Source organism: Hyperolius riggenbachi, chromosome 4 (assembly GCF_040937935.1).
Source record: "Hyperolius riggenbachi isolate aHypRig1 chromosome 4, aHypRig1.pri, whole genome shotgun sequence".
In the NCBI taxonomy this organism is placed as follows: Eukaryota; Metazoa; Chordata; class Amphibia; order Anura; family Hyperoliidae; genus Hyperolius; species Hyperolius riggenbachi.
In genome coordinates, this window is record NC_090649.1 from 173925605 (window position 1) to 173952955 (window position 27351).

Consider the following 27351-nt stretch of genomic DNA (forward strand, 5'->3'; position numbering starts at 1 on the left):
GCATGTACATGCGCCCATTCCCCTTCGTGATCATTACCTTGCCGTGGTGAAGGGGCTTGCGTATTACAATGAAGCAATGACCGGCGCCTAGATGAGTGTCTCGGGGGGCACACAAAAGATAATAAGGTCGTTGCTTCATTGTGGTCAGACCAAATTTGATCAGCTGGACAGTCACTGTTCTGTCATTCAGCTACATCAGCCAGGCGACCATATGGGCTGTAAAGCCACCAAAACCTGCACTCTCGCCATGGTGCGCACCAGTCCAGCATGGCCGTCACTACACAAACAGCTGTTTGCGGTGCGTTACACGGTGAGTTTGGTGTGTCAGTGTGAAGCAGTACTTTAATTACACTACCTGATTGATGTATACACATGCAAGATGTTTGAAAGCACTTTAGGCCTGTCATTTAGCATTCAATGTGATTTCTGCCCTTAAAACGCTGCTTTGCGTCAAATCCAGATTTTTCCCCGGGACTTTTGGCATGTATCCCACTCCGCCATGCCCCCTCCAGGTGTTAGACCCCTTGAAACATCTTTTCCATCACTTTTGTGGCCAGCATATATTTTTTTTTTTTCAAAGTTCGCATCCCCATTGAAGTCTATTGCGGTTCGCGAACTTTAACGCGAACCGAACCTTCCGCGGAAGTTCGCGAACCAGGTTCGCGAACCTAAAATCGGAGGTTCGGCCCAACTCTACACCTCACACCCATTTTACCTGTTTCACTTTTTCGTTATTTTTGTAAATATATATCTAGGATCTTTTGTAGAACTAGATGCCACTACAATTCAATGGAAAAGTATTCTTGATTCTACTGCATGATATATAGTTATGCAACTATCCCAATAAAACAAACAAAAAAATAAATGTTAACAGCTTCACTTATTTCAGAGGCGTTAAAGTTAGATCCACTTCCTGTGCTGAGTAAAGCTGCAAAAAATGTACCTAACTTTTAGGGCCCGTTTCCACTAGCACGAATCCGCATGCAGACAACGCATGCGGATTCGCATAAGCAATACAAGTGGATGGGACTGTTTCCACTTGTCAGTTTTCATTTGCGTTTTTCTGTGCAGGATTTTTCTGCACGGTAGACCCTGCAGAATTCGCCTGCGTGTGGAATGCAGGCGAATCGCAGGCAATGTATTTAATAAGGAAATCGCATGCGTTTTTTTCCCCAATTTCGCGTGCGATTTCGCATTGAAAGTCATGTAAATTGACACAGGCAGTGACATAGTTAAAATCGCATATACCCTGCCTATGCGAAATCGCATGCGAAATCGCGGCAAAAAACGCATGCGGAATCGCATCCGCATGCGATTTTGTCAGCGGTGATATGCGGCGATTCCGCACCGCAATAGTGGAAACGGGCCCTAACAAGTGGGAACCAAGTCTAAGTGCACTCCATGCAAATGCTTGGATTCTTCAATACATTTTGGTATTTGAGTTTTATTTTAACATTTTAAATAGATGAAAATATAAATATAAAAAATATCATATATCACTTACATTTTGTAGCCCATTGTGCCGTTAAAATACAGTGCTTATTTTCACATATAAAAAGTAAAAACACCCCTACATTTATCACTAGATTCACTACATCAAATATCTAAGACTAAAATCAGGACCAGCATGTCAGATACAGTGGAACAGAACATTGTTAGAGAGGTTTTTAGAGGTAACTGCCAGATTTAAACCGCTCTTTTGTGGTAAAGTGGCTCAGTCAAAATAATCGGACATCAAACACTCCACTATCCAGATGATCATCACAAGTGAATAATGATTAAAAAATAATAATAATACAAAAAAAAACAACAACTGGTAAGTTGCCCAGACCAGTACTTCCCAGCAAGAGACAATGGTGCCCATCAGTGCACACGGATCTGAACCATTGCTGGCTGTGGAGAAGCAATGCAGGTAAAGTGGGTACCGCATAGACCGCAATGATAATTGTTGCTGTAGTGGCACCCAGTGTGTAATGTAGGTGCCGGGCTTCAGTTTTGTACAAATAATGGCAGAAGGTGGGGCTGATATTGGCAGAAGTATCAGCAGGGTGTAGGTGAGTGTTGAGAGTAGGTACATGGTGGGTTAGTCTGAGAAGAGGGTTAGGTAAAGTGATAGTTAGAGATGGGCCGAACCTCCGATTTTAGGTTCGCGAACCGGGTTCGCGAACTTCCGCGGAAGGTTCGGTTCGCGTTAAAGTTCGCGAACCGCAATAGACTTCAATGGGGATGCGAACTTTGAAAAAAAAAAATAATTATGCTGGCCACAAAAGTGATGGAAAAGATGTTTCAAGGGGTCTAACACCTGGAGGGGGGCATGGCGGAGTGGGATACACGGCAAAAGTCCCCAGGAAAAATCTGGATTTGACGCAAAGCAGCGTTTTAAGGGCAGAAATCATATTGAATGCTAACTGACAGGCCTAAAGTGCTTTAAGGGCCCTTTTCTACTAGAGCGATTGCGATTGCTGAATCGCAAAATCGCGAATCGCTAGTGATTTTTAAATCGCTAGGGTTGTTACTTTATCATAGAAATCACGAGAAGTATTTTCCACTACAGTGATTCGATTTGGAAATCGCTAATCGCAATCGCTTGCTGGAGCGATTTTTACAATGATAATGCAATGCAATTGCAATGCAATGAAAATCGCAAATCGCAATCGCATAACAGAATTAATGAAAAATCGCAATCGCAATCACTGGCGTTTGTGATTTGTGATTGCGATTGCTAGTGGAAAAGGGCCCTCAAACATCTTGCATGTGTATACATCAATCAGGTAGTGTAATTAAGGTACTGCTTCACACTGACACACCAAACTGTTCACTGAACAGAACAGGTATGCAGTGGCGGGTTCACTGAACAGAACAGGTATGCAGTGGCGGGTTCACTAAACAGGTATACAGTGGCGGGTCCACTGAACAGAACAGGTATGCAGTGGCGGGTCCACTGAACAGAACAGGTATGCAGTGGTGGGTTCACAGAACAGGTATGCAGTGGCAGGATCACTGAACAGGTATGCAGTGGTGGGTGGGTTCACAGAACAGGTATGCAGTGGTGGGTTCACAGAACAGGTATGCAGTGGCAGGATCACTGAACAGGTATGCAGTGGTGGGTGGGTTCACAGAACAGGTATGCAGTGGCAGGATCACTGAACAGGTATGCAGGGGTGGGTGGGTTCACAGAACAGGTATGCAGTGGCAGGATCACTGAACAGGTATGCAGTGGTGGGTGGGTTCACAGAACAGGTATGCAGTGGCAGGATCACTGAACAGGTATGCAGCCAGGAAAAGCTAAGCCTAACTAATCTTTCCCTATGAGAGACAGACAGCAGCTCGCCTTACTCTCTCTAATGCAGGCACACAAGTGGCCGTAATGGCCGCCGCTGCCTGCCTTATATAAGGGGGTGGGGCTCCAGGGGCTAGTGTAGCCTAATTGGCTACACTGGGCCTGCTGACTGTGATGTAGAGGGTCAAAGTTGACCCTCATAGTGCATTGTGGGGCGAACCGAACTTCCGGAAACGTTCGCCTGCGAGAGGCGAACCACCGAAGTTCGCCGGGAACCGTTCGCCGGCGAACCGTTCGGCCCATCTCTAGTGATAGTAGAATATCGGTAAAAATAAGAGCCTGATCCTCCACAAGGCAATACTAGGCAGTTGTCTAGTGCCTGAAACAAGTCTAGGGGACTATTTGACGCTATCCTCCACCAAATCTTACTAAAAAAGCCAGGTGATTATCAGTGGTTGGCAAAAACTGCTATCTTGCTTCATTCCCCATTTCATCTTAATCCTTTTTTGGTAAAAAATACTGATATTCTATATACTATTCTATTAACCACTGCCCAATAGGTAATTGGTAATTTTACCAATATTGTACTAGCAGCTTCACCCAGTGCCCAAATGAACACTCTGCCCTTTTTCAACCATAAGTGTGAAGGAGTACATAGTGGCGTGTCTCTATTCAGTACCAGTGAGCAGAGCTAACTGACTCCACACCATGCAGCCTGTGGTGTGAACAATGCTGTGTCAGAGAAAGGAGAAGCTCGGGTAGAACAGTGCACACCACTGCAGCCACAGAGAATGTGCCAGGATGCAATGTGCTGAAATAAATCTGTAATAAATCTCTACGAAGACTAAATTTAAACACATTACATATTTGAAGCACCCACCACTTCTAGTGTGAAAATGCATGAGTATTAATGCATTAAGGCTTTGTTTTTGATGGATGAAAGTCAGCATGGCGACCAAAATATGAACAGTAATCCTAAACAAGCCATTATCCCGTATTAATACATAACTATATTAATATTAGTAAATATTATTACTATGTATACTCGCATATAAGCCGACCCACGTGTAAGCTGAGGTACCCAATTTTCCCTCAGAAGCCAGGAAAAGTGATTGACTTGCGTATAAGCCCCCTACCCAGTAGCCAGATGTGCCCCAGCACAAGTCAGCCCCCCTCCCCATAGCCAAATGTGCTCCAAGGATGATACAGCTGTGTCTCAAGACACCACTAGATTGCATCATAAATATGAAATTGCGACACAGGAAGAATCCCAAATCACTGTATCACAGACATGTTGCTTGTACGCTCTGTTCCACAAGCCATGGGAGACAGGTAGTCTTGAACATCTCACTCTGCACACTATGGAAACAGCAGGAAGCCAGCTGGCAAAGCAGGATCACTAGTGCAAGATGCTTACGCTCCTCTGCCAGTAACAATACCTGCTCCACCATCCGTTTTGCTCCACTGACTTGCATATAAGCCGAGGTGGTAACATTTCAGCACATTTTTTTTGTGCTGAAAAATTAGGCTTATACGCGAATATATAGGGTAATAGGAATGAGCAAAATGTTTGGTGTCACACCAAATTAGTCTTGCTTAGAGAGATTCTTCGAAATCGGCAGACAATTTAACCATGTGGCTGCATTCAGCAAGAATGAGGAATTAAGAGGATTTTCCATGTAAGCGATCAGTAACATTGCAACCGCAACACGATCTTTCAGTCGATGTTACGCCTTAATATTCATTAAAAGATATGATTTATTTATTGTTTCACTTTGATATTCTATCATTTCACTTTGATTAATAAATCGTGTCGTCTAATCGAATGTGCCAGTTTCACAAAACTGATCCACAAAATTCTTGAGGACCAAATGGAAGTTCAGCACAAATCTTGCAAACTTGACATCTATTATTATTAATTTATAAAGAGCCAAAATATATTATGTGGCACTGTACAAAGAAAGAAAAACAAACATGGGGTATATAATATTACAACAATGGTATACTCCACATATGGACACCAGTACAAAATAATTACCGTGACAAATGTAGCATGATGAATAAATTTGCAAGATACAAAATTAATAATCTCCAATACACAAAAGAGAGTCCTGCCCTTGTGAGCTTACAGTCTAAAGGAATGGGGGGGGGGGGGGGCAAGAGGTGAGGTAATATATAGTATTTATACAGGCAATGTGTTTTTAGGTTATCTATTGAGGAGTAGAACTTGATCAGAGGTTAAAAGGGGAATGGCCTAAGTTAGATTGTATGCTTGTTGGAAAAAAGTGAGTTTTGAGGAGCGTTTAAAGATTTCAAAGCTTGGAGAGCGACGGATGTGTTGTGGAACGGCATTCCAGAGGAGAGGTCAAGCACATGAGAAGTCTTGTTTATGTGAATACGAGGAGGTGATTTTAGAGGAGAACAAAAGAAGGTTGTGTTGCAGATCTAAGATTGCAGTTGGGTTTGTATCTGGATACTAGTGAGGAGATACATAAGGGAGAGAGATTGTGGAAAGCTTTGAGGGCTAGGGTTAAGAGTTTGAACTGGATCCTCTGGTTAATTGGCAGCCAATGAAGAGCTTGACAGAGAGGAGCAGCAGAGGAAGAGTGAGAAGAAAGACAAATGATATAAGCAAACGAGTTCAGTACAGATTGGAGCGGTACCAGTCGGTTAGTTGGTCGTCCACAAAGTAGTATATCACGATAGTCCAGAAAAGATATTATAAGAGCATGTATTAACATTTTAGTTGTGTCCTAAGTGATAAAAGGTCAGATGTGAGATTTTTTTTTGAGTTGGAGATGACAGGAACTGATTAGGGAGTGAATGTGAGGAATACATGAGAGAGAGAGAGAGAGAGAGGGGAGTTGAATATTACCCCTAAGCACAGTGCTTTGGGAACTGAAGTCATAGGGATGTCATCAACATTTATCTATAATGATCAATTGTATACGGTATTTGCATATATAATAATTATTTGGTTTCATTTCACATAGTCATAGCCAGAAGTAGCTTCCTGTATTCTACAGTAGTCTTTAACTTCAAAATATTTAACAACAATCACATTTTTTTTCTCCTTTCTTGCATAGACATCCCCAGGGTGGAAACAGGAAAAAGCACCTCATCTTCAGACTGACAGCCAGACTGATACTCATGATCCATCCTTATTCCAAAACTAATAGAAACAACACTTTGCTCAATGAGAAATCGGTCTGCTGCCTTGAAAGAATAATAGAGGAATGTTTGTCCAGTTAAAAAATAACAAGCACTAGAATCCGTCACAAAGTATTTTCCTCTGTGTCTTTGCTGTTGTTCTGAACTTCACAGCTGGCCTTTGAGGTTTCATCACTGTTGGTTTATACCTACAGTTTCATCAAACACCAGCACACAGGCTAAAGAAACTCCAGGCATAAAGTAAAATTGGTTCTAAAACATATGTTGCAAACACTTTTATTAAAAACAACTATATTTAACCCACTGTCAATGTATTCACCCCTCAAGCTAGGCAGGCACTAGAATTCCAGGCTCAAAACTTGGCCACAGAATATCTTCATGGAGTTTGTATATTGTCTTCATGATTGTGTGGATTGCCTCTCACATCCCAAAGTAAGTCAGGTGATTGTAGCTAAACAAAGGGTTTTTTTGTGTGGATATATACAGTGTTCTATATATTGTGCTCTCTAGGTCAGTGTTCCACAACCCTGTCCTCAAGGCCTACCAACAGTGCATGTTTTGTGGAAATCCACAGAGGTAGTAAATAAGCATGTTTGTGGTTTTCTGCAAAACATGTACTGTTGGTGGGCCTTGAGGGCAGGTTTGGGGAACTCTTCTCTAGGTCACTAAAATTAAAAGTAGATAGAGGTATCTTACCTCTTCTGATGATTCACACCAAATTAATGTAAAAGATTTTTATTGAAAGAGACACTGAAGCGAAAAAAAAAAATTATGATATCATGAATTGTTTGTGTTGTGTAGTAGTTTTACTAGAACATTGGTAGTAAAAAAAAATATTCTCATATTTTTATTTTCAGTTATACAGCTTTTTTTTTTTATAACATTACATCATTCTCTAATATTTACAGTTTACACATTATTCACCATTCTAAAAGTTTTTGCAGAACAAGCAGTGAACTTTTGACCTGTCCTGAACTGTTCTCTGCAAAAGAAAAACACAATACAGCTGAGATAACGTAATCAGAAGTCAGAGCTCTCTACAACTTTCAGTCGCAGAGCTCAATGGCTATTTGCATAGATAACAACTGGAGTTTCTTAACCTTCCTGGCGGTCAATTAAAACCACCAGGGGGCAGCGCAGCGCTATTTTTTTTTTTTTTTAAATCATGTAGCTAGCCTAGCGCTAGCTACAGGATAGCCGCTGAGCAGCGGCATCCCCCCTCCCCCTCCGATCGCCTCCGGGGATCAGGGCAAGCAGGAAATCCCGTTCAGAACGGGATTTCCTGCTTGGCTTCCGCCGTCACCATGGCAACTATCGTGATGACACCGGGAGTTCCGATCCACCCCTCAGCGCTGCCTGGCACTGATTGGCCAGGCTGCGCACGGGGTCTGGGGGGGGCGGCGCGGCGGATAACGGCGAATCAGCGCGGAGCGGCTGCGATCGCATAGTACACGCAGCTAGCAAAGTGCTAGCTGCGTGTAACAAAAAAAAATTTTGCAAATCGGCCCACCAGGGCCTGAGCGGTGCCCTGCGGTGGCATAGCCCGTGCTCAGCACGGGCTTACCGCCCAGGAGGTTAACTCTTCCTGTACTGGAAACAAATATAATGGTGAGCATACATGGCGAGTTTCTTGTTATCAATCAAGCCGCTGATGGCTCGATTGATAAAATCCGCCGTGTCCGATCACCGCGGCGGATCGATTCCGCGCTCAATCCCCGCAGGCGGACAATGCAAAAAAACGAAGCGCTGATAAGGAAGTGCCCGTGGGCACGAGCGAGAATCGATCCAGACGGCCGCGGGGATAAGTGGGGATGCGCCGGCATCGAGCCGCTGGCTCGATTCCGGCACATTATCTTACCATGTATTCCCAGCATTAGACCTATGTCTCTGCTCCTAATGCTTTATTTCTTAGCTGTACTACACAAACAATTCATTATATCATAATTTTTTTTCGCTTCAGTGTCTCTTTAAAATGGTTAATCTGTTGACAACACGTTTCACGGGTACTCAACCACTTCCTCAGGTCAATAACACAAAGTAAACCTGATCTGTAGTCTGTACAAAGTGTGGGTGCCTGGACTATACAGGCGCCCACGCTTCGTACAGACTACAGATCAGGTTCCTACAATTAGGAAATGTTCAAGGAGAATGAAGAATCTGGAGGATCTAGGATACCAAGAGAAGACGGTTATTTCCCTGTAGGTGCAGACGGTGGTTGCAGGTGCACTTCCAACAATTTCTAATTATATCACCTAATGATACTACACCATTTGGATTCTGGTGTTCCCTTCACACCATAGGCACCAGGACTCATATTGAGGAATCTGTATAAACTGAAAATCTGTGAAGGTGATTGTAGCGTATGTTTTGTATAGACGCTAGTTTGGGATGATGCCGAAAATAATAGTATTGACAATATTGTCAGAGAGGTGTGAGCAGGGGAGGGGAACAGTCTATTAATGGTTACACCTATTCAAGGCACATTTAAAGTGGTAATTACCAGCATAGCACCAATAAACAGTTAATACAGCAGTTGAAAGGGCCCCTGTTGGGCCCCTCTGAACCAGGGGACCCTGATGCAGCGGCTACCTCTTCATCAACTATTGCTACGCCACTGCATAAGCAATATATTGTTCATTATTAAAATATAGTAAACATTTTTCTCTATATTTTAGAGCTGACTCTTTAGTTTGCATTATCTTTACATCTTTATTTTTTATTTTTAGTTGTTTTTATTAGGTTAGAAATATATATTTTTTCTAATGGTTCAGTTGTTATCTTTAGGTCAGATATTCTTACGATATTTCCTCTAGAAAATATATTGCAAAACGTTGCTGAAAAAGCACAGTGCGAGCAGTTCGTGCGAGCAACCGCAGCGGCGAGGAAACTGTGCCAGTCACCAAAACATCTTATGGGGATTTGGAGTGTACTTATAGCTGATTAGAATTAAGCCACTGCAGCCTTGCCAACATATTATAGGGTGCACACGAATGAAAGGATGGCTGGTAATAACACTGCCAGACTCCTCTTCTGGTATCATCAATCACACATGACAAATCTCAGCATCAAAGATCTCTGACTGGTGGTCTTGGAGTCCTAGCCAACAATAAGGATGTTTACATTTGTGGGATCCATCATGAGCCAGGAGGATGTCCTACATAAAGCACACATTGTAGCTCTGCGGAGGGGAGGTGTGTGTGCCATCTGTAGAATCGTGTAGCCAGGGTTAGCAATGGTAGAGTTGAGATTTTAGAAAACTTGAGCCTGCCATTCTGATTCAGTATTCTGAGGTAGACAGCAACTACAGTGCCACAGCTCAGGTGAACATGCAAAAACAAAGTTATATAGAATAATATAGGGCTAGGCCAGGCATGGGCAAACTTGGCCCTCCAGCTGTTGAGGAACTACAAGTCCCACAATGCATTGCAAGAGTCTGACAGCCACAGTCATGACTCATAAAGGCAAATGCATTGTGGGATTTGTAGTTCCTTAACAGCTTGAGGGCCAAGTTTGCCCATGCCTGGGCTAGGCAGTAGAGGGTACTACAAGCAGTGCATGGAAAATGTAATGTGTAAGGGCTGGTGAACACCAAGAGCGCTTCTGAGCGATTTGAAAAGCGCTTAGCTAATGCATTTGAATGGGATGGATAACACCAGAGCAATGTGATTTTCTCCCAAACGCAGGTCCGGCAGCATTTCTGCTGATTTCTGAGGCAATTCAGCCTCAATGTTAAGTATAGGAAAGTGAAAAATCGCTCTGAAAAGCGCTAGAACAGAGCGATTTTCCAAGCATTTTTGTTACAGAAGCTGTTCAGCTACAGCTCTACTGTAACAAAAAATTAAAAATGCTACACCAAAACGCTCCAAAAATCGCTAGGCCTGATTAGAAAATCTGCCTAGAAAAATCACTTTAAAAAGCGCTGAGCGTTTTCTATTACGCTAGTGATTTTTGCTGTGCACTGGCCCTAAGACTTGTAGAACAATATATCACTTTATATGGGGAAGCTCTAGTGCAACATGTCACTTTCCACTGATTTTACTTGTAAATGTCAATTGACATTTTAACTCCTTGGTGCTCCCCAGTCATAGAATAACAACCTCCCTGGCCAGTCCTTGTATGGAGGAGTAGAGATGTTAGCGAACCGTTCACTAGCGAATCTCTATGGGGAAATACTACATCCGGGTCGCTATGACCCAGAGTAGTACGGCTGCGCTGGGCCGGTGGTGCGTGTCTTTGATAGCGCGCCTGTTGCCGGACACTCTCTGTGCATGAGCGTGATGTCACTCATGACGTCACGCACATGCGCAGAAAGTGCCAGGCAATAGGCGTACGATCAAGGACGCGCACCGCCGGCCCAGCGCAGCCGTACTACTCCGGGCCATAGCGACCCAGAAGTAGGGCAGGCTGAGGGGTTCGCCAGCGAACGGTTCCTGAACATCTCTACTAGTCGATATTCATCTATGAAAATAGATTTACACATACTTCCTTGAGGACAATGGGGTGCATTCACTAAACTGCAATAAGCAGAATAACCTGCATAAAGCCTTACCACACCATAAGTAGAGCTTAATGCAATACATTACATGCAAAGCATTACCGTCTACTCGTCATGCAGTGAGGCGTTATGCACATTATTCTGCTTACTGCGGTTTAGTGAATCTACCCCACTGGCCCTTATTCAATTCCCTTTTTCTCCTACGTTTTCTCCTAACAGATATTTTTTCATCTTCAATTTAAAATAACCCTCCAATTTAAAATAACCCTCTTGGGGGGGGGGGGGGGGGGGGGGGGCAATCAAAAGACCCCTCTTGGTTTTTATAATAAGGCACTGGAAGAACAAATGTTTGCTGGAAAACATAAACCCCTTATGACCAATGCCTGACTCCTTATGACCATGCAAGCCAACAGTGAAACATGGTAGTGGCAGCATTCTTTGTCAGGGGAGGGTTTTTTAGAGGCCGGGATTGGGAGATTAATAATGGCTGAGAGAAAACTGAATGAAGCAAAGTACAGAGGCACTGCAAAATCAAAACAGGAAAAAAAGGAATAAAAGGCGCAGGGGCGATTACGGAAAACAGGGCACTGCCGTAGGCGCCTATTATAAAAGCCAAGATCAGCGTAAAAGAAGGGACATTTAGGTGCACAGCATGCCTTGGTGTCCACTATCAGGTGACTCCAGGCCCCGAAATTTACCTTCTTTTCTGAAAACTGTGTCTTTTATAATGGCCGCGATTTGCTGCAAAGAAGGTAAATTTGGCCGCCTGGTGTCGTCCAATAAAATCATTGGCACCAAGGCATGGCGATTGCATAGTGGCCACAGACAGGTCTCCCTGCACTGGCAACTTCCCTCATCCAAATGTGAGTGTTTTACTGCCATTTTGTCCAAATAAAAACTTGTAATAGCAACTGGAATGTGTCCTCTGCTTTTTCTATTTGAGAATTGAAATGCTGTTGCTGACTGGGAGGTGGCGTTTTTGGTGCGCCTCACTTTTTGATAAGATCTACAGCAAGGCACCTGATAGACTGCTAGGCACTGAAGAAGCCCCACGTAAGTAAATCTAATCTCTCCCCATCTCGAATATGCTAGAGTAAACAGCAGGTTTTATTACCATTGCTTTTCAACATTCATGATATGATATTTAGGGGAACAAAACTATATTGCAGAGAGTGGGTGATAAGCTACAGAATTTGTTTAAAGGACCACTCCAGTGAAAACAGTAAGCATTTACAAAACTGACATAGAAATGTGAAATCTTGCTCTCTTTGCAGGATGGCGATCAATATCGACACAACTCGATCACACTCTGGCAGCTCCTTAAGAACTCGGCTGTGAGTGAACTGCTAAGAGAAAAGACAGGACAGGAGGAGGAGTGCTCCGTAGTGTGATACTTTTTAATTACTATAAAACATGCGCAATAAACAGTCGACTGACGAAGGTGTGGACACGCCGAAACGCGTCTTGACGTTACCTGCACACTACCACCCCACAGGAGACACCTGGTGTCCTTCCACCATCTGGACCCCTGCTGCCGCTGGCCACTGTAGCCTCAGGTTGTTTCCAGTAGGGGATATCTTTCGTCTGGGCTATATGCCAAACCAAATGCCTGCTTATTGCATAAATCTAGTAAGTGCATTTTTATCGCGCATGTTTTATAGCAATTAAAAGGTATCACACTACGGAGCGCTCCTCCCGTCTTGTCTTTTCACAAAACTGACATAACAGGTTTTGGAGTAGCCCATCTCCTCATGGGGGATTCTCAGGGTTTTCTTTGTGTTCATAAGCATTTCCTGAACCGCAGTTGTTAGGTCTAACTGCCGTTAGTGTGGCTGGCTGGTATCTTACTATTTCGGCAGTTAGACTGAGCAACTGCCGTTCAGGAAATGCTTTTAAAAACAAAGAAAACACTGAGAATACCCAAGAAGGAGATGGACTAGTCGGTTCTGGACTAGTCCAAATCTGCACGGGGGATTCTCAGGGCTTTCTTTGATTTCAATAGCATTTTCTGAACAGCAATTGCTAAGTCTAACTGACAAAATAATGTGCAAGTGAGGAGGGAGGCTGGCTGGTATCTTACTGTTTTGGCAGTAAAACCGCCCTTCAGGAAATGCTTCTGAAAACAAAGAAAACCCTGAGAATCTCCCATGAGGAGATGGACTAGTCTAAAATCTGTTGGTTCTGCCAGAATTGAACTGCTTATTTTTTTTTCGCTGGCGTGGTCCTTTAAAGCCATTTACAGTATACTGTAATAAATTGTAGTCATTGAAATTGGTACATGTACCGTGCATTGCAGCACGATATTTGTGCTATGTATAAAACTGTTTACGCATTTTCATAATTTGGGTAAGAGTTTCCCTTTAAACGCCCATAACACGGCCTAGCGCTCATAATGCACAGAACACAGCAATCCTGAACAATACTTGGTGCAGCAGCAAATTAAGAATATGGATTCCGTGTAATAAGCTTTGTGTCACCATTTATTACATCCTGTTAGCAACATATTTATGCCATTTTCTGAGACAGTGACAATTTATTCTCCAGTTAAATGTCTTCAGGATATCATCAGAGATTAGTGAGCAGCATCATTAAATTACTCATTATGTTACAAATCCCCCACTGTGTTTCTCTATCAGCAGAGGGAATGTACAGCACAGATAATAGACCAGAGAGACTATGATGACGGTAATTTAGTGCCAGCACTCAGGATAAAAGCATTACACTTAAAATGTGCCATACGAAGTGTCATCACATTTAATACACTATGCAAACAAAGCTGTTTATTAAGCACTGTCAGAGAAATATCCACATGGAAGCCGCGAACCAGAATCAGACATAGTTATAAGAGTTTCCTCTGCTTCATATTGCTGTTGCATTAACTAAAGCAGTCAGATATAAAAGAACACCGTTAAATCCAGTTATGCATTGGTAAAATAAGATGATTAACTATATTTTGAAAAAGGCCTAGAATAATCACTTGTTTATATATTTTCTATCAGATTGTGTGAGCTCTTCTAGTGGAAAAGTCAGTTTTATGATCACCTTACCACCACAATTTCTCAAAAATAAATGCCATGTTTAGGGGTGGGCAGTGGGCACACAGACACCAGTAATGGCTCATACCCACGCTGGTCTGAATTTGGAAGTTGCAGAAAATAATGACCACCGTGGCCGTGAATTGGACTGTCAGACCAGCATGGACCAGCATCCGCACGACAATCACAAAAGATCTTTAGCGATGGCCGACACCCGAGCACTGCACAACACCGAGCAAAAAAGATTGATCCGCAACAAGGTCTCTCCACAGAAATCAATTATTTATTTAGGACGTATCCTCACAGCAAAAAAAAGGGTACATATGCTGACATGTTTCGGGCCATGCGGCCCTTAATCATAGCACACACCATTGTTTTTGCCATTCCCCCGCCTCCCAGAAGCCACTGCATCGCACACACTCGTTGTCCCGCTGCTCCCCCACATAGCAACATGTGCGTCATCAGCCAGAGGCGGATGATGCATATATATACAGTGTTGTATGTGCTTTATCCCCCTGCAGGGATCGGTACTCGGCCACTTGAGCGACAGTTATCCAGGCAGATTTATCAAAGAGGCAGCCAAACAAAACTTCTATAGGACTACCATACGGTTAGGTGCTTTTATGCTGGGTACACACTATTTGATTTTCTAGCCGATTTACTGTCAGATCGAATATTTCCAACATGTCCGATTTGCTTTCCGTTCGATTCCCGAGCATTTTCAGATCAATTTCTGTGCACTTTAATAGGAAATTGATCGAAAATGCTTGGAAATCAATCGGAAAGCAAATCGGACATGTTGGAAATAATCGATCTGACAGTAAATTGGCCAGAAAATCTCATAGTGTGTACCCAGCATTACACAATCCTGACTCAAGAGAATGACTTACTCTTTACTCTGTAAACAGACCTATGATAAGTATGCCACTGATAACAAAAGCAAGTCACACAGCTCATGATATAGGGATTTCCTGTGACTTGAAATGCAGCATGGTGTCAGCAGCAAAGAGTACAGAAAAATATATGTTTATTTTAAAAGTGATCACCACAGGTTGCTGAAAGTTGGAGTTGAGACCCTTTAAAATGTAATTGCACAACTAGTAAGTAAAAACTGTGACTCGAAATACAGCAAATGTAACTATAAGCAAGAGAGAAAAACTCACTTTTTATTGCTGTCTGAGATCCAGTTTGGGATACTACCCTTCAAAATGTCCATGGGGTGTGTTATAGAAGTCATATTTTAAGCACCCAGTCAAGTCTTTCTTCCCAGGAAAAAAAAAATATTTGTTTTCTTTCTTTACCTGGCTTGCTTTCAGAGTTAATTACTCATAGCAAATAGTCATACTGTTATCAACTGTCAAAGGTGCTGTCAGAAATAGATGAAAGAAACGTAACTTTGTTTAGCAGTGGGCAGATCATCATTCATTAGACCCCAGCATGCAACTGTTTGGCACTGACTACTAAAGGGTCCGTGTTCCTGCGCTTTAAAGCGGGATTGTCACCATAAAAATCAAATTTCAACAGCAACTGGTCTGAGTGTTAAGTGATAAAGATGCTAATCCTGCATTCAAAACTGTTTCTGCTGTTATGGTTTGGCGCTATCACATACCTTAGAGGCACTGGCCCTTTAATAGCCATTGCCATTCAGTTGCATGCTGGGGGTTCCTTTTATCTATAATATATTCCTCCTCTTCCCTTTATTTCCCTGACTACCTGCCTAGCACAAACATGATCCTCTGCTCACTTGTGTTTACAAGCAAGGCTGAGGTGACTCAGCAAGAAAAAAAAAGAAAAAAGTTAAGGGAAGAAATTACATCAGGATTTAGCCTCAAACTGTGGGCAAAAGACATGGTTCCCACCAGGAACAGAATTCTCTTAATTTACTATATAAAATTCACTGAAATCAAAATGTAGACAGTACAATACATGTTATGTAAGTAGATCGAGTATTTATCTACTTATATATTTGTTTTTTTTCCCTGGCATAGTATGGCTAATCCTCCTGCTTTAACCACTTGAGGACCGCAGTGTTAAACCCCCCTAGTGACCAGGTCAGTTTTAGTAAAATAGGCCACTGCAGCTTTAAGGCAAAGCTGCAGGGCTGTACAACACAGCACACAAGTGATTCCCCCCTCCTTTTTCCCCACCAACAGAGCTCTCTGTTGGTGGGGTCTGATCGCCCCTCAGATGTTTTTTTTTTATAAATACTTATTTCTTTATTTTCTATAATAAATATTGTTTTTTTTAATTATCTCCCCTCCCTCCCTCCCTCTCTCCTCGTAGCCGGCCACTCATGACGATTGGCTGTGATAGGCTTCTGCCTATGAGAGCAGATCGCTCTCTAATGTCCCAGGGGGACAGCCGTGTCACACGGCTGTCCCCAGTACAGCGCTGCTGCTGATCGCAGCGCTGTATTACCCTATAAGACTGCGGTTTCACCGTCTAAGTCTCCCGAGCGGCGATTGCCGCTCGGAGACTGAAGGCGGGGCGGAGCTCTGCCCCCCGAGCAGGAGATGTGCGCACAGTGTGGGCACGATCGCCTGCTAGCCCCATAGATGGCCGTTCACGCGAATAGCGGTGGAGTGGTCCTAGGGCTGCCGCACTGCTCACGCCAATTGGCGTGGAGCAGTCGGCAAGTAGTTAAGCTCAGGCAGTAGGAGGTGTCCACTCTGATATGCTGCTTGGAAAGAAAGTGCCGCTTTATACCAAAACACCCTTCTCAGCAGTGGCATAACTGCAATTCATGGGGTCCACCCACCAAAACTTTAATGCCCTCCCCCCCAATTTTTACACCCCTACCATTGCCTCCCCTTGTTGCCCTTCACGACCTTGGGGCCCATCTCACGAAAAGGTCATAAACAAGTGTGGTTATCATCATCTTTATATAGCCACAAAAACACCTGTATATATTATGTATAGTCCTCTCTGTATCAGAGGGATGGAGGGTTAGTAGTTGGGCCCCCCACAAGTCAGGCCCCTCATAGATCCCAGCGGCTGCTCCCCTCTGGTTATGCTTCTCAGTCTAGTAAAACTTTATTGGTAGTCTCAGAGCACTGATTCAAATTACTGAAAGTGCCTGTCAGTGACAGTTTTCCTTTTTCCACTGAGACTCCACAGTAGATCCTTTAGTTCATAGTACTTTTCTAAATACTGACTTTTCTATGCATTGCGTATTTTAATGGCTCAGTTTTGTTTTAGCAATCACGTTACAGGTCCTTTAGGCCCATATACAACTCAGACATTTCCAGTGAAATTCACACTGGTAACTGAGATGTGTTACTTTTAAGAGCAATGGAAAATAAAACACAAAATATTAAGAGGAGCTGTTTGAGAAAGTGGATTAGCATAAGTCTGAATTCCCACAGCTGGGCTCGTTTTTCACTGCCTTCTGCTTATTGCACAATACGACAAGGGTTGGATAAAAAGTGCTTATTTGCGGTCTAGCTACCACCCCAGGACTATACAATAATATCATAATGGAAGAAAAATCACTGTAAACAATACCCTGGAGATAGTCCTGGACTCCTGGCTAAGACGTATGAGAATAGGAGCCAGCATCGTGCTTTCTTTCACTACATCATAGCGTTTCTGAGCCTCCACATGGACGCGAAGAGGCTCCACTGAGGCAGGTTGATGGAAAGTCCTAATTGTTAACACATTAGCTAATTGTTATGATTAATCCTTAACAGTTTGTGTCTAGTAATCCAAATTTCTTCCGGTCTGGATAGGGATGCTTTATTGCAACAAGAGCTGTGAAAACAGTAGAACAATGCCGTCCTAATCTCTGTTCATCTAAAAGTTGTCTGCAAAACAAGCTCTTGAAGTATAGACATTCTTCCCAAAAAAATATCCGCAACGGTCACCCGCCCTTTCTGTCAGCCTCATGTCATCTGCTCTTATCATTAATGATCTGTTTTTACAAATAAAGTGCTCTTTGAAAAAATGATTCCGAGCCAATCATAATAAAGCTAATAAAACCCATAATTGTCTTCTGACAATCTGCCTTAGCGTGGAATCCAAGATAATACAAGCAGGCACAGCTAACTCTTTCCCTGCCAGGGAGCCCAGCTACGCCAAGTTCAGATGTCAGCTACAGAGGGGGCTGACATGGAAGGTCTATGGGTCTGCAGTGCCAGGCCATGCTACAAATAACTGCATATCAGTGACACTCAAAGGAAATACCTAAGTGCTGACATGTCTAATGCCCTGTCTAGGTTATGGAGTCTCCCAAAAGCTGCATGGAACAGGAAATACAGCGCATGGCATGGGTACAAGCTCTCAGAGAGGAAATGTATCATATACCAATGACAAATCTTTCAAAACAGGGAATGTTCTTGCCTATCAGGAACAGCTGTCAGCATAGTGCCATTAATTAATCAAAATAGCTTGGGATAGTGATAAACTTTGAGCCAGAAAGGACCGTAATCTAAGGCTGTCTTAAAAGACAAGCCAATGAAAACGTATTTTTTTTTCTTCACGGGTTGTCATTGCTGAATTTCACCTTATGCAAAGCAGCATTCATCATATCTCATCAAAATCATGACATTATACTTACACTAGCCACGCTATACTGACAGATCCTGGCTCCCTTCAGTGACTCGCTGATCATAGCCCCACACACTATCACTCTATCAGCTGCCAGCACTGCCAGACTATAGGAGATGGTGAGAACTGCTGTCTCTATTTGACCCCATATTATTATTTTTATATAGTACTGTTCATGTAGTACTCACATTTTCCACATCACATAACATAATCCATGTAAGTGACTGTCCATTAGAGCAGCTCGCGCTATCTAATCCCCACCACTGTCACTGTAATGCCTGTACTGTAGTCTAAGGCCAGGCTTTTGGAATCAGGAATCGTTTATTTCGCCAAGCATGACTGGGTCATGCACCGGAATTAGGTTGGCACAGTACATATAGTTTAAGAAGAAGACATCGATCGATAGCATAGAACAGCAGGAGCAGACGTTTACAATTATTTGGGATGAAGAAGGAGTTCCTGGTGGAAACCCAGCAAGCATAGAGAACATCCAAACTCCATACAGGTAGTGTAGTTGCCTAGAGTCAAATCTGGGACCCCCGTACTGCAAGATGAGAGTTTGAACCACTTAGCCACTGTGCTGTCCAATGACTGCTAATGCCACCAGCATGACTATGTCTCTGTAGCTACACCACTGTACACAGTACTACTTCTGCAAATGGTGTGATGCCCAGCATAGGTCAAAGTCAGGCACCCAGCTATGGGAATGTGTCTCTTTTGGGTCTCCTAACCATACTGGAAGCCTAGCTTTGGCCCCTGGGATGGGTGTACAAATGTATACTCCTCCATTGTACACCTGGAAGAAACATGGATGGAGAGAGGTGCCTGGGCTCCAGCGAGACCGGGACCCTGTAGACCACAGGAAAGCGATGATACAAGCAATGTACAATACCTTCTTGGACACACTTTCAGGGGGTCTGGTGCCTAATGACATTTCACCAGAGAGTGGAATATTACTTTAATCAGACACTGCTTATAAAGCTCTCATTTTCCAGACATTAAATTATAAACAGCGCCCATCTGTGCTCAACCTTAAATATCTACACAGAAAACTCAGATGGTATTGAAAACTGAGCCAAAAAAAAGGGAAAAGTTCCACAATAGTGTAACTTTTATGATATACTTGTCAGTTTATTTAATAGGGCAAAAGAAATGCAAAGTGCAAGCATATGAATCTTTGTTCTGCTAATCTAAGTAACAACAGTTGTGGAGATGTATACGAGTGCTAAGTCTCCTCAGGGTTTACAATATAGCCCATCTATGGATTATAACTACTTTGCTCAATCCATATGGTAGGTGTAATGCTTAGCTATAACCTCCCACACTGGATAAGCTGCCAGTATATTGTACAGCTATTTAAAACAACTCAGCTCATGGTAGACACATTTGAAACCAGGGAATCGTTATCCAATAAGACCAAAGGTTGCTCATATGGGCATTTAAGACATCAGGGAACATTATCCAATAAGACCAAAGGTTGCTCCTAGGGGCATTTTAGACAAGTGCCATATCGCAGTTTTATTTAACAAAACAATATGCTTAAAGGACCACTATCGTGAAAAAACGAAAAATGTAAAATACATGAAAACAAATAAAAAGTACATTTCTCCCTGAGTGAAATGTACTAAAAATTACTTTTCTCCTATGTCACTTACAGTAGGCAGTAGAAATCTGACAGAAACGGCAGGTTTTGGACTAGCCCACCTCCTCACAGGGGATTCTAAGGTTTTTTTTTTGTATTTTCAAAAGCACTTAGTGAATGGCAGTTGATCAGTCCAACTGCCAGAATAGTGTGCAAACAGGTGGTGGTGGTGGTGGTGGGGGGGGGGCGGTCTGCACCCTTGTATAGATCCTTTCCAGGGAGTGCTTTTGTAAAGAATATATTAAATACTGAGAATCCCCTATAAAGAGGTGGACTACTACCATCAGAAATCGCAAATACACCAAAATGGTAAAATACACACATCAGATTGTGGCAGAATCATGGTAGTGGCAATAGAAAGAAACATGTTTCTTTAGTGGGAAAAAAGCCCTTAGCAAGACTTTGGGAGGGTAGTTGCATGGTACCCAACACACACTGGTACACAGTTACTAGGACACAGAGCTGAACATTGCCAGGTTAATCCCCCACAGTTCCTATGTGGGTGTTTAACCTTGAGCAGAGATTAAAGAACCGTTGCCAAAATAATCATTTATGATCAGACCAGGTTACAATGTGAGGTCTGAAGAGGTTTTCCTAGTCCTTTAATGTTTATTCTACATTGGGGGAAATGTATTCCAACAAGGCAGGAGGCCTCCCGTTCCTCTTCTCCCTCCCCTCTCCATAATACAGTACAGTACACAGGGCTGCCATCAGAAATTTCTGGACCCTATACTTGGAAAATCTACTGGGTGAACAACATAGCCACACTCGCTGACAGCCTGTGCATTCTGTGACAGACTTGCAAGTTGGGACCCATGTTTGTGGCATTGTTCGCTGGGCCCCTAACTCACTCGGGCCCCATACTGCAGTCCCACCTGTGAGGGCCTAAAGGCGGCCCTGACAGTACATGTCATCCAGCCTGCCACAGATGCATCTCTACTTAGAGACTGCTACAGATAAAAGTCACATCGAGCTTTGTAGAGCACAGCACTAATGTCTGTACACGCATTAGGAGTATTTGCTGGTTACAACTTTCGAGCAGTACTTTTACTGTGTGCAGAAAACTCAGAAGACTGAGGAAACGTCATTATCTGCAGAGGCACTATCTGCTCATAGATGACTTGTTCTGTTTATGAGCTTATTGATGCTGACAACAAACAGACAATTAAAAAACGATCACTTCATTGTGAGTATCGGCACCCAGACTAGACAGGACAGTGAAAAGGCATTAATAACAGATATCCCAATTCTCCATCCATCAAATTTAATTGGCATAATTAAATTCAAACTGATAATCTAGTCTAGTCGGCTTGGAAATAGCGGGTTGATGTGATTCTGGAAGTGAATGTGAAAGCGGAGTGTTTTTTCCCGGCACACCATCATTATTAAATCTTGTTTTACTCTGCAACATCTGTTTGCAAAATGTTGAAAATAAAGGTTAAATTAAGATTCTTTCACTATACAAGAAACATTAACATTTTATGGGCCAATTTAATAAGAAAAAAAGTGAGGAACCAGAGCACGTTTTTGATTTACAATCTAGTTATTTAACATGAAACCATCAAACATTATTTTACCTGCAAAAGGAGAGTAAATGAAGTTGGCAATAGACATAAAAACGGTGAACAATGACAAAATATAAATTGTGGCGTTTCAAAGCCAGCTGCAGAACTCTATTTCTTTTCTTTTTTTTCTTCTTCATGTGCCAGAAGTAATTTAACATTACAGAAAATATTCATTTCCAGCAGTTGTACCTGTTATGATTGAGTGCAATAAATGATTTTGCCATGCCAAGAGAGGTTCAGGAAGACTTATTTTCCTGCTCCAGTAAGCTATATCCAGAGGTTCAGCGGGAATTTGCATGGTTCCCCTTTACGTCTCTGGTTAAATGAATATTTCTCAAACAAATGCAGACCATTGGATTGGTGAAATAACTTTGCTATATCGGATCTGCATTAGTTGTGCTGACATTCACAGAAGTGGAACTTCTACTGTTTGACACCGATAGGTCAATTCTTTCAGCATTTTGGTTTAACCACTTAAGGACCATTAGTGACCAGGCTATTTTCTACAACATAGGTCACTGCAGCTTTAAGGGCTCACTGCAGGGCACTCAGGCTCGGCACACAAGTGATCCCTCCCCCCCTTTTCTGCCCACTAACAGAGTTTTCTGTTGGTGGGCTGTGATTGCTCCTGGGATGTTTTTTTTAATAAATATGTATTTGTTTTTTTACAATTAATAATTTTATTTTTTCTTTATTTTGTATTTTCCCACCCTTCCTCCCCTCACCAGCCAATCACAATGATCGGCTCTCATAGACAACAGCCTATGAGAGCCGATCACTTCCTGAGCCTCCAGAGCGGACAGCCGTGTCCCCAGTACAGTGCTACCTTAGATCGCAGCGCTGTATGGTGTAAACAGATGGCGGTTTATCGTCTAACATTGTCTTGTAGCGGCGATCGTCGCTGGGAGACTGATGGCGGAGCGGAGCTCCATCATTCAAGCGGAGATGCGCGTGCCTACAAAACCCCGCCCCAGGACTTCACGCCAATTGCCGCGGAGTGGTCCTGTGGCTGCCGCCGTATTCATGCCAATCGGCTTGGAGCAGTCGGCAAGGGGTTAAATTCATAAAGGGATGATGTTTTATAAAAAAGCATCAGGTTGGTAAAATGCCACATTCAGTTTTTTTTTTGACTTTTTTTTCCCTAATTCATTAAGATTTTCACAAGTGCGGTAGAAGTTTGGTAATTTACAAGAAAACAACATGGCTTCAACTCACAAAGACCTATTCGTTAAACAGTAGAATAGCTGTGGAGTAGGTCTCTGTTCTGTTACAGTGATGTTTTCCCACTTCTGTGCAGTGACAGCAATACAATAGTAAGAGGCATCCTCTGCCTCTCTTTAGATCTATATGTCCCCTTCTAGTCCTTTTGAATCAGTCTTTCTTAACATTTTATTTAATGACCAGAGTTTAAATGGACTTTCAATAAAAAATAAGGCACACCATGCTTGGATAATTTCACCAGTTGCTTCTCATCAGGAGTGTAAAAGGTTAAAATCAAAATTGCTGCAGGGGAAACATACAGTAAATATACATAGGTAAGCATGTCAGAGTAGGAATATAACATACAGTAGAATATACATAGGCTAGGCATAGACACAACACATAGAAAACCGCGTAGAAGGACTAGAGAGTGCTATGTGAGTGGAGCTGCCACACTTATTTGCGGTGCTCAACTGTTCTGCAGCGATTCAGATCCCCCACTGTATGTATGTCCTTGGGTGAGGATAGTGCAGAGAGTGAGAGGAGAGAAAAAGGAAAAAAGAAGAAAAAAATAGAAAAGGGGAGAGATGAGATGAGAGAGAAAGAGAGAGAGAGAGAGAGAGAGTCCCGATGCTGTGTCAGTGACCTCCAGCTGGTGGAAGTACCACTGTGGCCGCATTTAAAAATGTTGCCCTCGGCTTGCAGCTTAGTCCGGTGCGGTGGGTCAGGAGGCTTAGAACCAGAGGGATGGTGGCCGCAGGCAGGGAAGACCAGTGGGAGAGGAGGAGATCTGTTCTTCCAAGGCCATGCAGGAATCCAGGGCTGTGGCTAAGGTTGAGGGGTCTGGCAAGTTGGCAGGGATGCAGGGATCGCAACCTCCCTGGCGGGTCGGCATTTTTCGTTGCCTATGCAGGCATTTGTGCTCGTGCATCCACGCCATCTGAGGCGTACTGCACCTGCGCACAACTAAAATTTCCAGCTATGCCACTGCCTGACATGAAAGTTGCCCTTTTACCACAGAGATTTACCAACAATGATTTCTGGGACAGTTGTTACACACATTTGTCAAAGCACTGCAGGCATTTGTTGCCCAGCCCTCGAGTGGCATGATTATTGTTCATGCTGTTTGGATCATTAATATCACCAACAACATCTTAAAGTATAAGGTCATCATATGATGTTAGCCACAACCTTTGGTGCTTTGTGTTTCAGCTTCTATCTAGTCTGGGTACCTAGGTAAAAGCTGTTGAAATGTCCTTACCTTGATCTGTTTGCTCTCTGTTGTATATTTACAAGAGAATCAGGAATGTGAAACAATCAGAAGAGAATTTGTCCCCTCATTGCTGTATACTTCAGGAGGTCTAGGAATTCTGCTTGCAATCAATGCCTCATTCAAGGTAGTTGATTAGTTCCAGCATGGAGTGCACTAGACAGGACAATAAGTGGATGACAGACATAGTGATTCATAGATTACTTTTCTAAGAGCTGCAGGTGCTTTAGCAACAGAAAAAAAAAACTTGAGTCACTCATGTCTTGTCAAAAGATTAACAAGAAGACCTCCCCACTCTGAGCCACAGCACAAGAGATGACAACTGGGAAAATAATTTGTCCTAAGTAAGATTAAGGTCTGGAAGTCAGCAGAAGGTATTATTGGACATACCAGTCTACAAAATGCAAATAGAAGGAGCATAACATTAATCTCATGTAGCACCAAAGAAACATTCTTATAGTAAATAAAGCTTAATTAGAGGTGAACTCCATAAATACAAACCTAGTGTACATCAACTCAGGTTCCATCACAACAACTTGTTTTTGTTTTTTTAATCTATTAGAAATTTTTGGGAAAATACCAAAACTGCTTTAAAATATTTCTCAAGATGCAGTGCATTAGTAGTCTGTGTGGGGAAGGTTTTCTCCACTTGCCTAAAAAGGGTGTCTTATACCAACACTGGTTCTCACTTATGAAAACAGTGTTTATTCATGCTTTATCAGTGTTCAGCTAGAACACTGAAAATGTTATAGTTTTTATACCTGGTATAGCAATTCTGGGCTGGATTCCATTGGCAAAACTGGCAACTTTTGGACTTATGCACTTATGATATGAGTCTTTTGGATCTGTTCATAAGCTTTATGTAATGATCGGTGTCAGCACACAGACAGAATCTGATTATTGGTGATCTGCAGTATCACCAACAATACAGATATATACCTGATTATTGGTGATCTGCAGAATCACTGATAATACAAGTATGGCTAACCTCTGGGCACCTGAAAACGTGTAAGTGTTTGGTGCAACAGTAATGAATAGAATCACCTGAGGAGCAGGTGACTCTAACCCAGGAGAGTCAGAGTCTACTGCAGTCAAAGGACTCCTAGAGGATGAGTCCCTGACTGGTCTGCAGAGAGGTCCCTCTGAGAGACAGGGGTCCCTGCAGACGGACTGAACACCCAGGGGGCGGGTGACAGCCAGAAGGGTCGGTCAGATCGGGTCGGCAGCACACGAGCAGATAAGATACAGAGACAGAAGGCTGATTCGGTAACCAGGGACAGGCAGGGTTGGCAACAGGTAATCAGATATGCGTAGGTACCGAATCAGAAAGCAGAAGGAGAGTCAGGAAAGCAATAGGTCATAACAGATATCAACAAGGCCTAGTCTTGGGTGTGAGGTCCGTGGTCTCAACACCCTGGAACTAGTCTGAAGTATAACACAGTATCCCTAGTCTTGGGTGTGAGGTACGTGGTCTCAACACCCTGGAACTAGTCTGAAGAATAACACAATAGTAACACAGTATCCCTAGTCTTGGGTGTGAGGTCCGTGGTCTCAACACCCTGGAACTAGTCTGAAGTATAACACAATAGTAACACAGTAATCTGGCTAAGTGTGGATTCCCAGGTCCTCCTGGTTCAACCACACTGAAAGATCTGACTAAGGTCTGAGTGCTAACACATAAGCATTCGCAACGCTAGACAACTAGCAACTGACAGACAAGGAGTATATATAGCAAAGCGCTCCTCAGCACCGCCCAGTTCCCTTCAGCCAATCCCCTGCCACGCTGGGATCACTGTCAGACCGTGCGGCGGTGTCTCCGCAATCCATTACACTTTAGTGTACAAATACTGCTTTGCATGCATGAGCACTGACTTTGGTGTATTTGATCAAGTGTATCTAAGGGTAGAATTTCCTGGGGGGGGGGGGGGGGGGGCGGTTTGTACAAAAGTTTTGAATCAAGATGATACCATTTATTAGCATACTTAGAGGTAAAAAAAATAAAAAAGCTTTTGGATAATAAGCCTTCTTCAGATTTTGTTTCTGTATGCAATGTCTGAAGAAGGCTTATTAGCCGAAAGCTTACTTTTTTACCTCAAATGTTGAATACTCACCTGACAATAGATAAGGAACCTCACAGTCATGCCTCCGCAAACCATCTTCCTATGCGCGAGAACACATGACGGCACACAACGGCTGCGAACAAGAGTTCAGATGATCACATTACTTTGCGCAGGAGTCGAGGATCTTAAAGATCTGAACCGTCATGATGGGCCTTATCTCCACGCATTGCCAAACATTGTTTGTGTAATTGCAAGTCTGTACCCACGTCACGAGACCGTGAAAATAGTTGCTCAAAAACAAATAGCTGGTCATCGGAAAAAATTGTGGTAAAAATTGTGTAGTGGGTATGGGCCTTTAGTTAGCCAATAATCATCCTGATTGAGAACTTCTTTCTTTTACTGATGCCTAACATGGTCCAACACTCTACTGTTTTTTGCCAGTAACTATTTTTGAGCTTTTGTTTTACACATCTGATATTTCTAAAGCTAGCCAATGTATAAAACGGAAGTCTGATTGGGAGCAGCGATATCTTTATGAATTGGGTAATAGGTTGATTAGAGGCCATGAAATGCAGCAAGCAAATCCAGCAGTGAAGTAATGCAACTCATTTTCTATCAGACTTCTGCTGAAATATGATCAAGCGCAAGTGCCGCTGCGATGCATCAAATACCACTTACCATGAGATTTATAACCAGGCAGGAACAGGTTGTTTGCATAATAAGACTGCTATTGGCCTAGGTTTGGCCACCTTTATTATAATCAATTGTAAAAAGTTTGTTTGAGGAAAAAAAGATAAATACATTTTTTATGTTTGTAATCTACATTGGCAAATATCATTTTGTATTTGTTTTTGTGTCAAGAAAGTTCAAAAGTGCCTTCCATTCCTCACATGTATTTTACATTTGCAACAAACTATGGAAAAACTTAGTCACAACATCACAATGAGATCCTTGTAAACATGCTAGATTGAACTAAGCTAAGACAGCAGTCCAGAGAGGTCTTGGATGAGCATGTGTTCAGGTGTCACCTGAGGCAGATACAAGAGAGTTTATTATGGTGGGTTTTTATATGAACTGTTTAGATGTGT

At 42.8% G+C, this 27351-nt stretch overlaps 1 protein-coding gene and 1 long non-coding RNA gene across 5 annotated transcripts in view; one reads left to right on the forward strand and one right to left on the reverse strand.

The window, feature by feature from the left end:
• The window catches only part of MECOM (MDS1 and EVI1 complex locus), a 732499-nt gene that overhangs the window by 532662 nt on the left and 172486 nt on the right, over positions 1–27351 (reverse strand). The gene's annotated exons all lie outside the window — the stretch shown is intronic.
• LOC137570593 (uncharacterized) lies at positions 1757–6562 on the forward strand. Its single transcript, XR_011031097.1, has 2 exons — positions 1757–1912; positions 6367–6562. It is a non-coding gene; the product is annotated as an uncharacterized lncRNA (long non-coding RNA).